Source organism: Periplaneta americana, chromosome 16, assembly GCF_040183065.1.
Source record: "Periplaneta americana isolate PAMFEO1 chromosome 16, P.americana_PAMFEO1_priV1, whole genome shotgun sequence".
Lineage (NCBI taxonomy): Eukaryota > Metazoa > Arthropoda > Insecta > Blattodea > Blattidae > Periplaneta > Periplaneta americana.
The window spans coordinates 113,200,332-113,210,245 of record NC_091132.1 but is presented as its reverse complement, the minus strand read 5'-3'; the positions used below and the strand labels follow the sequence as shown (position 1 = coordinate 113,210,245).

Here is a 9,914-nt window from a genome sequence, read left to right as displayed (position 1 = left end):
GGATTCAGACCTCGATCGCGGTTTAAAAGCCGAGGTTTGGAACCACGATTTCGTCCGCGTTTTAGAAATCGACCCTTAGTCCTTCTACGAAAACGTACTCGCTACTCTCCTGTTACCATATTCGACATAGGCCCTATTTATTCAGGAAGGTTTTAGACGGTCAGTATTTCTTCATATTCTAAAGAAGGCTTTATACCCAGTTTAGTTGGCTTGTGTGGTGCAGTCGGTACAGTGCTGGCCTTTTGGGCCCGATGTTGCGAGTTCGATTGCGGCCCAGGTGAGTGGCATTTAAGTGTGCTTAAATGCGATAGGCTCGTATCAGTAGCTTTACTGGCATGTAAAACAACTCCTGCGGGACAAATTTTCCTGCACACCGACGACGCTGATATAACCTCGGCAGTTGCGAGTGTCGTTAAATAAAACATAACTTAAATTTACCCAGTATAGACGATATTTTGCAGGAAGTTAGCAAAATACGAAACACTACAAATTAAATTTTCGCCTTCCTCATTGCGGGAAGTACTATTGAATTCCTGTACAGTAGAAACGAGAACAATAAGAAATAATAGTACGTGGCGACTGTGTTGTTTTCTGTTGCAATGAATTTTTAAGAACAAAGAGAAAAATGAGGGAATTAGGAAGATCAATAATGTTTTTATATGAAATTATTTTTAGTTAGTTCTGTATTTTTCGTTCATAATTATATTCCTTTAGTTGGATTTGTTTCTGTCTATTTAGTTCAGGAATGACCCATACAATAGCACCGTCTAGAAATGGAGGTGATCAGATGGTTTGAAATTTCGGCGGGAAACTTCCCTCTGTATGAAAAACAGAGCATAGTGTTGTAAGTACTGTCACTGATAGAGTGCTTCAGGCAAAATTTCTGCACCATTTCTCGCCTAAATTAAATTTTTAAGCTCAATAACGTTTGCAGTTGAAAGCATATTTAAAACTACTGCTACTGCTGCTACTACTATTGCTTCTACTATTGCTACTGCTGCTTTACTACAAACTGTTTCACACCTTGCCAGATGTGTACACAAATTAGTCCATTCTTTGCCATGTGTATGTGTACATTGTGTAAAAACCTTGTGTTTGCAATGTATACTTTTGTTCTATGATAACCCATTTTCGTACTTAAAAACATTGTCTTCTAAAAATGGAAATACTTCTTCTTCTTCTTCTTTTCTTCTTCTTCTTCTTCTTCTTCTTCTCTTCTTCTTTTCTTCTTCTTTTCTTCTTATCTTCTAATCTCCTTCTTCTTCTTCTCTTCTTCTTCTCTTCTTATCTTTTTCTTCTCTTCTTTTCTTCTTCCTCTTTTCTTCTCCTTCCTTTCTTCTTTTTAATTCTTCTTCTTTTCTTCTTCCTCTTCTTCTTTTCTTCTTCTTTTCTTCTACTTCCTCTTTTCTTCTTCTTCTTCCTCTTCTTTTCTTCTTCTTCTTTTCTTCTTCTTCTCCTTTTCTTCTTCTTTTCTTCTTCTCTTCTTCTTCGTCTTCTTTTCTTCTTCTCTTCTCCTTCGTCTTTTCTTTTCTTCTTTTCTTCTTCTTCTTTTCTTCTTCTCTTCTTCTTTTCTTCTTCTTATTCTTCTTCTTCTCTTCTTCTTCTTCTCGTCTTCTCTTCTTCTTCTTCAGGCTCTACAACTCTCAGATGAAAGTTGGAAATACCTGCCTTCACTAACTCTCTTCGTTCTCATTTTCTCCTGTATTATGATCTGTCTCGGTCTTTGTTACACTTGCTTACCTGCTTGTTTACAGTTTTTCTCAATTTCCCCTTCTCTGTTTTCTTTGTTGTTTCTTTGTTTATTTTATTCTTCCTTCTAGTATAGCTCTCTGTTTTTCATTTCTTTGTTGTTTTATTATTTCGTTTATATGTATATGTAGGATTTAATTGATTAATCGATCAATTTCTGTTGTAAGATTAATCAATCGAAAATGTTTAACCGAATAATCGAGTCGATTAAAATTAATCGGTTGTAGTTGATATTTATTATTATTTTGTTAATACAAACTCATACTATTTCCGACATATTTCTCTCTCGGAAATTGCTTGCTTAAAATCACAAGAGTACTGTTATTTTTTAACTGTAAACCAGGTAGCGTAGGGAAAATCTTTGCACCAACACTTCAGAAAGAGATGGAAATATGAGGACAGTGACCTAGTCTACCTCTATTGAAAGTTGAAACACGATGGGAAACTCTTATTAAGTTTTATGGCTTTCCAAGAAAACTTCCACATTGTTGTCAGCTCATCTTTCTAGCATAGGGAAATACATACTTTTCTCATCCCTTTTATTGTGTGTTTAGTTTGATAAAGGAAAAAAAAAATCAATTTTCTGTGGTTTGTGAAAAGTGTAAACTCCATTATGTCATATGAGAATTTGAGGGGTAAACTCGGTGAAACGTTTGGATTTAAATTGAACGATATTGGAGAAGTGCTTGACAGAAAAAAAGTTTATTCGTGTTTAGTGATGCAGGAAACATTGTTACTATACGTAGAGCGGCACTTAATTCGGAGCATGTGAATGCACTCAAATGTTTAAAATCATGGATGAAGCAGTATTAACTATGTGAGTCTTCATACTTTTTGTTATTTATGTTTGTCTCAAAAATTCCCGGAGAAATTGACACAATAAATTATAAGCCCCATAATAAATATGTTAGTAAGTATTTAAAATAGTTGTTTTGTAATATAACGATACAATATAGTCTATACATATATACAACATTAATTTAATACTTATGTCTATCACCGAACACAAGTTAAATTTTAAATAATTGTGTATTACAGTATATTAAAACATTTTTTCAACTCGATCAAAACTCGATTAATCTATTTATTAATGAATTAAATTCAAATAATTAATCGATTAAATATTTTGATCGATCAACAGTACAATGTTGCGTTATGTACTTTCTGCGTTCCATTCTCTTTTTACCTTTTCTTCTATCTCATCTTTCTTTTTTTTTTTTCTTTTTTTTTTATCCATTCGACTTTTTCTGTCTTTCTTTTATTCGCTCTTGTATGTGTATTTACTTCTTACTTTTCTGCTTTAACATTTTACTTTTCGTCTCTTCTTATTCTTCTTCTTCCATTCTTCCATTAGAAATTCAACAGATAAACGAGAATAATCCTTACATAATATTTTAAAACTGAATTCTATGAAATTCTTCGATATAAAACTAGTTCCCACTTGTGTTTTGAGGAAATCCGTTTTCCCAACGTTAATGTCAATGTTGTTTTCATGTCTTGCAAATTTAAAGCACGCAACAGATAAGAATAAGGACATGCAGTGAGGTTCGATCTAGTGAAAGTGTTTTTCAGATAATTGAGCTGATAGTAACGGCGCTACCGTGGTGGTGGGTAGCGTCACAATCGGCGGTACACATAATAATTCATTGCAAGGAGGCCTAGTGCGAGATAAAGCTACTAGGAGTATATACTCCGTCGGAGCTCTGAAACCACGGAGTGCTGAAGTGTCTGTTGCAAGGTGAGTATGTCTGCACACAAACGATTCATTGTCAAATTAGCAATAGTTGCGAATTTGTTCCGCTTGTATGTTCATTGTTAAACCAGTCAAAACAGATTCTACATATAGAGTTGTCATATATTAATTCAGATAAATATGGGCAAATTTTAAATGGTGACATTAAATATATTATGTATGAGGAAGGAGACTGTATTGTATTTATTAACATTCTATGGTATTCATACATTGCTTACAGCTAGAATATGGAACAAGTCAAAAAACTTAATACTATTATAAATCTTAATTTATAATCTCAGTTTAGATGACATATATATACAGACGAGATTTACAATATAGTCTACTAGTACAACACAAAGTTTTAGTATGAATTTCATGAAGTGTTATTGAATGTCGTGAATTCACCTACAGATTAGAAGGCGTGAGAAATTAGGTACTTCTTTAATTTGGCCCTAAATAATTTTGTGTTTTGAGTTTCATTTTTTATATCCATAGGGAGGCTATTAAAAATTTTTACTGCCATGTAACGCACTCCTTCTTGATAGCATGATGGACTTTCCGATGGAGTATGAAAGTCATTTTTTGACGTGTATTTATGCTATGAACTGTTGAATTAGTTACAAAGTTTTCACGGTTACATACGAGGAAGATTAGTAATGAAAAGATACTGTATACTGACAAGCCATGGGCATTATTTGTAGTTTTTTGAAAATAGTCCTACAAGATGCCCTAGATTTGGCACATACTATTATTCTAATTACTCTCTTTTGTAATAGGAATATACTGTTACTATCTGTGGAATTTCCTCAGAATATTATTCCAAAACTCATTACCGAGTGGTAGTATGCAAAGTATATTGTTTTTAAGGTATTGATGTTTACTATCTTTTGCATAGATTTAATAGCAAAACAAGCTGAATTTAGTTTGGAGGTAATTTCTTTAATATGATTTTTCCAATTTAACACATTATAGATTTTTAAGCCAAGAAATTTTGTTGTTGTTGTTTCTAATAGAGATCTATTGTTAATTATTGCGCTAGAAATTTGCGACGTTGAATTTGGACAGATTTAAATTGAATTATGTTAGTTTTGTTACAATTTAATACCAATTTATTGACTGAGAACCAGTCACATATTTTGAAGAGAATTTCCTCTGTTGAAGATTGGAATATGTTGGAGTTATTGGCTGTAATTACTAATTGTCATATATTAATTCAGATAAATATGGGCAAATTTTAAATGGTCACATTAAATATATTATGTATGAGGAAGGAGATATAAGATAAATGAGTCGCTTTTTGTGTATGTTCGTATTCCATAACTTTTAAACGAGTACTGAAATGCAGATAGCTCTAGAGTAATTTGTATAATTTGCTGAAGTTAACTCATCTGTTCTTCAGGCTTTTTTAGCTATTCATATTTTTGTGATATATATAGAACTTGATATATTTTCGAGTTTTAACACATAATCATGTCCTTCGGCTTGGCTCTGTGGATAGGGTATGCAATTCCATCCAAGTGGTATATAGGTCGATTTCAGACGTAGACAATGGAAGAGATTTATTTTCCTTCCATGGGACTGGGTGTTTGTCCCTTTTCCGGTGCTGCATTATCTCAGTGGTACCGTGTGCCGTGCTAACCACCCTACCAGGGAGGTCCGCAGTGTCTGTCAAATATTACAGCCCCTCCCTACACAGCGTTGGATTTATGTCGATCTGAAAAGAGGAGGTGCAACAAGAAAAGAAAAAACTAATATATATAATCGCAAAATTGAATGTAGGATATTTTTAATTTACTAATAATAAAATAAAACTGCTGTTCTGTTCTAAAAATGATACAACAAAAAGCACAGAAGAAATATGTTGGATTATCTACACAGTTTTGATTTCGTAGGGAGGGGAAATCTGCTTAATTTATTAATATCTTAAGATTGAGATCGAAATTTTTGGCGACCCTATCACACCACTATTACATTACTATAATTTTAGATGAAATACAATTTATAACTAAATAACATCAATTTTTTATATACTTCTGCGTACAGAAAGATTATCAGAACCATATTTGATTTGATAATTCTTTCAGCCAAAGTAGACTGCCAAGTGTCAAAGAATATTATACAAATTTAAATATCTTGATACAATAGTGCAGATCATCAACTCGCGTATGAACGGGCGGGGGCAATGCTTGGCTGATGCGTGCTTACTGTATCGGGCAGACGGTTTGTGACGTTGCGTTGTAGTGAACAGTGGCGGTTCTTGCCATCCATTCAAACAAGAGATGTGAGGAGCAGAAAACACTTTACAACGTACGCCACACTGTAGAAATACAATTTACAGATACATTATACAACTCACAGTAACGAATATCGCAGATACGAAGAGAAGAGCGTGTAGCATTAATTCAACAATTGAAGGAAAATGAGCTAGAAGTTGTTTAACCCGTAATTGGTGAGGTGGTGGCTGTGAGTACCCCAGCCATTGTAAGAAAAAAGCCTGCTCCAGGTGGATGTGCGGAGATATATTTTTCTTTTTCATTGTTTATTATGCTGCCTGCTTCCCTAATTTTGAAGAAAACCTAGTTAAAACAAATAAAAGTACTTGATTATATAAATTAAAAATTCACTTTATCTGAGTGCTACGATACAAGTTTCTAAGTTGGGGTAAGTGCAATCCCCACCTCACCAGTTATGGATAGAAAAATACCTCACCTCTTACGGGTTAATTCCACAATGTTAGTGAACCGGCTGTGCAATTTAGTAATAAAATTTCCCTTGTAATAGTACGAAAAGTCTCGCTCATTGTCAGTTTAAGTCTTTCTTGACGAATGCAATAGCGAGTATGGCGATCTGTCATATTATAGTAAAGTGCGGTGACTAAGTCGTGGCAAATTATTGAATAGGTTCTTTGAACTGAGAGAGGAAACATCATCGTTCACGGAGAAAGGATAAAAGTCTGGATCATAAGTGAAAAATGAAAAAAAAAAAAAAAAAAAATGGATTTGTGAACTTGCCTTCTTAATGGAATTATCTGAATGCTTTAAATTGCTTTCTACAAGGTAACAACAAGATTATTACACAGTTATATGACAGAGTGAAGGCGTTTAATATGAAACCATCTCCAATTATGGAACGTTAGCTTAATTAAATAGGTAAGTTACAGCACATTTTTCAAAATTAACAACGATATAGGCATACTAGTTTCTTAAGACTTTGGATTTCGAATAATATATTCACACATCATGCGATCTACGCCAGGAATTTGATTCGAGATTTAAAGACTAGGAAAATTTTCAATTTGATTTTCGGTTATTATTTGTAATTGAAACTTATTGATTTACTTTACGATAGTGAATTGAAGGACCAATATCAAAAAAAAGAAGTTATCTGAATTTTATATGAACTTTCCATGTGTTGGATTTCCCCGATTGTACAGACATGCATTTTCGGATTCCCATATCTGTGCGAACAGTAATTTTTTCCCATGATAAAGATAAACAAGCCATGTCATGGAAGCTAAGTATCGATCGAATCACAACTTAAAATGTGCTGTCACGTTATGCACTACACAAAAAATAGTTCCAAACGTTGAGAAATTGCTGAGGGAAAAAATAATTAAACAAATCCCGAAAAATCAGTGCTAATGCCAGTGTTTAGTGAACTGAATGGAGTTAATTTCTACATTACTATTCCTTGCGTTTTTATGTGTTTTGTTCAACATTTTCCCTAACAGAAGCAGTTTACATATTTGCAGTAATTGTCATGCATTGCCCGAATAATTAACATGAAATGTGTGTTACATTTCTGAAAATAATTATAAATTTACTAACTTCTAACTTTGTTGAAAATAGGCTACAATGTATTTTTCAAATTGCTTAAGATAGTTTATTTAGTTATTTCTATTCAGCCCGTATCTTTTATCAACAGTAATCTCACTAGATTTATCTAGAGAAAATCAAAACTCGAGTGGGATTTAATTGACTATTACACGACTAGAAGTAAGTATATAAAGATTAGAAGTAACGAAGTACTCCAATACAATAAAATATTAATTGACTTACGAAAATACAACTGTCTTCAAATGTATTATTGTACCATCTCAACAATACCAATATTACTCTAGATGCATGCTAGATGGCAGTAGTGAGCAATGCCTTCTCGTCGAGAAGTTCTCGGTCTATATACACGATGGCAATGTTGCTAGTCAAGAAGGCTTTGTTGATTCAGTTTCATTTTTATTAAAATTCAACATTCCACTTCAATTATCCGAATCCCAGTAATCAACGTCACTAGACAGATTATTTTCAATAAATCTTAATATTAAACAATCTCAGATACGTGAATATCCATAATATCATATAGCAGAAGCTATAACATAACCTAACTAATATACACAAGTGTTAGAAAAGTTTTAATTAACGACGATGACATAAAAAATAAACATGAATAATTTTAAAAGGAATAATTATTGAATGTACAATTTTCAAATTTGAATGTGGTTGGTGGTTCAATTGATGTTATATTGGACGTGTGCGTAATAGAAGTGGAACTCGTTGATTGAGGCCTACATGGTGTATTCAACTTATTCAGGATTTCATTTATTTGTAAATCGGATTTCAGAAGATGCATAGGTATGATCAGTGATTTTTATTAATTCTTGTTCTTGAATGCCAATGCGAATCATATTTGAAACTGCTGTGCATCGACTGGAGTGGTTTGTAATTATATATATATATATATATATATATATATATATATATATATATTTTTTTTTTTTTTTTTTGACGTCCAGACCAGCGCAGTTTCAAATGCTGGCAAACAAAGAAACAAATGCTAGGGACGCGATAAAATTAAACAAATGCTAGGGACGCGATAAAATTAAACAAATGCTAGGGACGCGATAAAATTGTGCGATAAGCAGCCATGATTGGTTGAAATTCGTCCTTTCGTACCGTTTATTGGTCAAAAGTAGTATGACGTAGTAGGAGTGTAATAGTCATCAGAAAACAATCATAAACCTATGCAGTAAATTCATATTGTGATCCCGCCGCTGAACGTCTTCCCTGCCCTGTTACGACTTTCCGCGGGCGAGCGGGCAAGGCTTGATGATGACACAGTGCTCTGAGTTTGGGACCACTGTTATAGTGTAACAGTAACAAAGGTTCAATATGGTAATACGTGAGATTATGAGAGAAATTACTTCTGTACTAGTCGTACTACTGTACTTCCATCTCTTTTCTTAATGTGCTGCTGTATAAAATTTCAGTATATTTATGTAGGCCGCCATAATAATAATAATAATAATAATAATAATAATAATAATAATAATAATAATAATAATAATAATAATTCAGTAGTGCTCTTATTCTTAATCTGGTGGATGCCAATCTTTAAAAACCTTCGCTGTGTTATCAGTTTCCCTTAAATTACAGTAGGCCTATTACTGCCATTTGTCATTACTAGACATCGGATTTTTAGGCACTAAAAATTGCTGTTTTAGGCGCCTAAAATAAGCTCAAAATTTGTAAAATTAGGCTCTATTTTAATGAAAATAGGCATTTTAGGCACATCAAGGTATCATACTTATTTCTTTCACTGAAATTTTTAGTTATACACTAAAATACGCACAAAAAAGTATGTTTAAACATTAAAAAAGAATACTATATTATATTTATAAACAGAGCTGCACAAATTTAATATATTGAAACTAATGAAATAATGATTATTGATATCAAGATTACTCATTTTAAGTTATTGAAATTCAGTTCCATGCTCAGACTTTATTATAATTATCTGCACAGTACACCACCAGAATTTTTTCTAAATTCTCCACAGTTAACCTTTGCCTTTAGTCACTGAGAATCATTTTGAAAGCAGAAAAACTTCTTTCAACCGAAACTGATGTGAGAGGCGCAAATTTTAAATTTGGTACAATAGAAACATCAATACTTACTGGAACATTTACACTTTCCCCCGATATCACTCTTGATACTTTTTCCAACAATGAAGATCCTACATTCTTATTTAATACGTTGTCCCACTTATTTTTAACTTTTTTCCCAGTTTCGCCCAAAGCAGAATGTATGTTCACTTGAGCTTCCTTTACTATTGCTATTTGGCTACAAAGAGATTGTTTTTCACGTTCTAATTGTTCAATGCTTGCAGGTATGAAAGAAAAGTTTGATGTTATGTAGGCAATATCGTTTTTCACTCGTGAGTCATTCAGACAATCTTTCACTGCTTTCACACACGCTGCACTATCAGTTTCAGGTAATTTATCAATAACTGTGACCACTTCTTTAAAATACTTAGAATAATACACCACTGACTGAATCCAGGTTCCCCATCGTGTAACAACCGGCTGAGGTGGGAGTGGGATATCTGGAAAGTTCTCTCTGAATATTGAAATCCTGGATGGGGCTTTACAAAAGCT

General features: G+C 33.2%; 1 protein-coding gene across 1 annotated transcript in view; it reads left to right on the top strand.

Moving 5' to 3' along the window:
* Window positions 1–3,300: 3,300 nt before the first annotated feature.
* The window catches only part of LOC138691090 (venom serine protease-like), an 83,315-nt gene continuing 76,701 nt past the window's right edge, over window positions 3,301–9,914 (top strand). The window contains exon 1 of the mRNA XM_069812797.1: window positions 3,301–3,487. The gene's annotated coding sequence lies outside the window, so the exon portion shown is untranslated. The remainder of the gene's footprint in view (window positions 3,488–9,914) is intronic.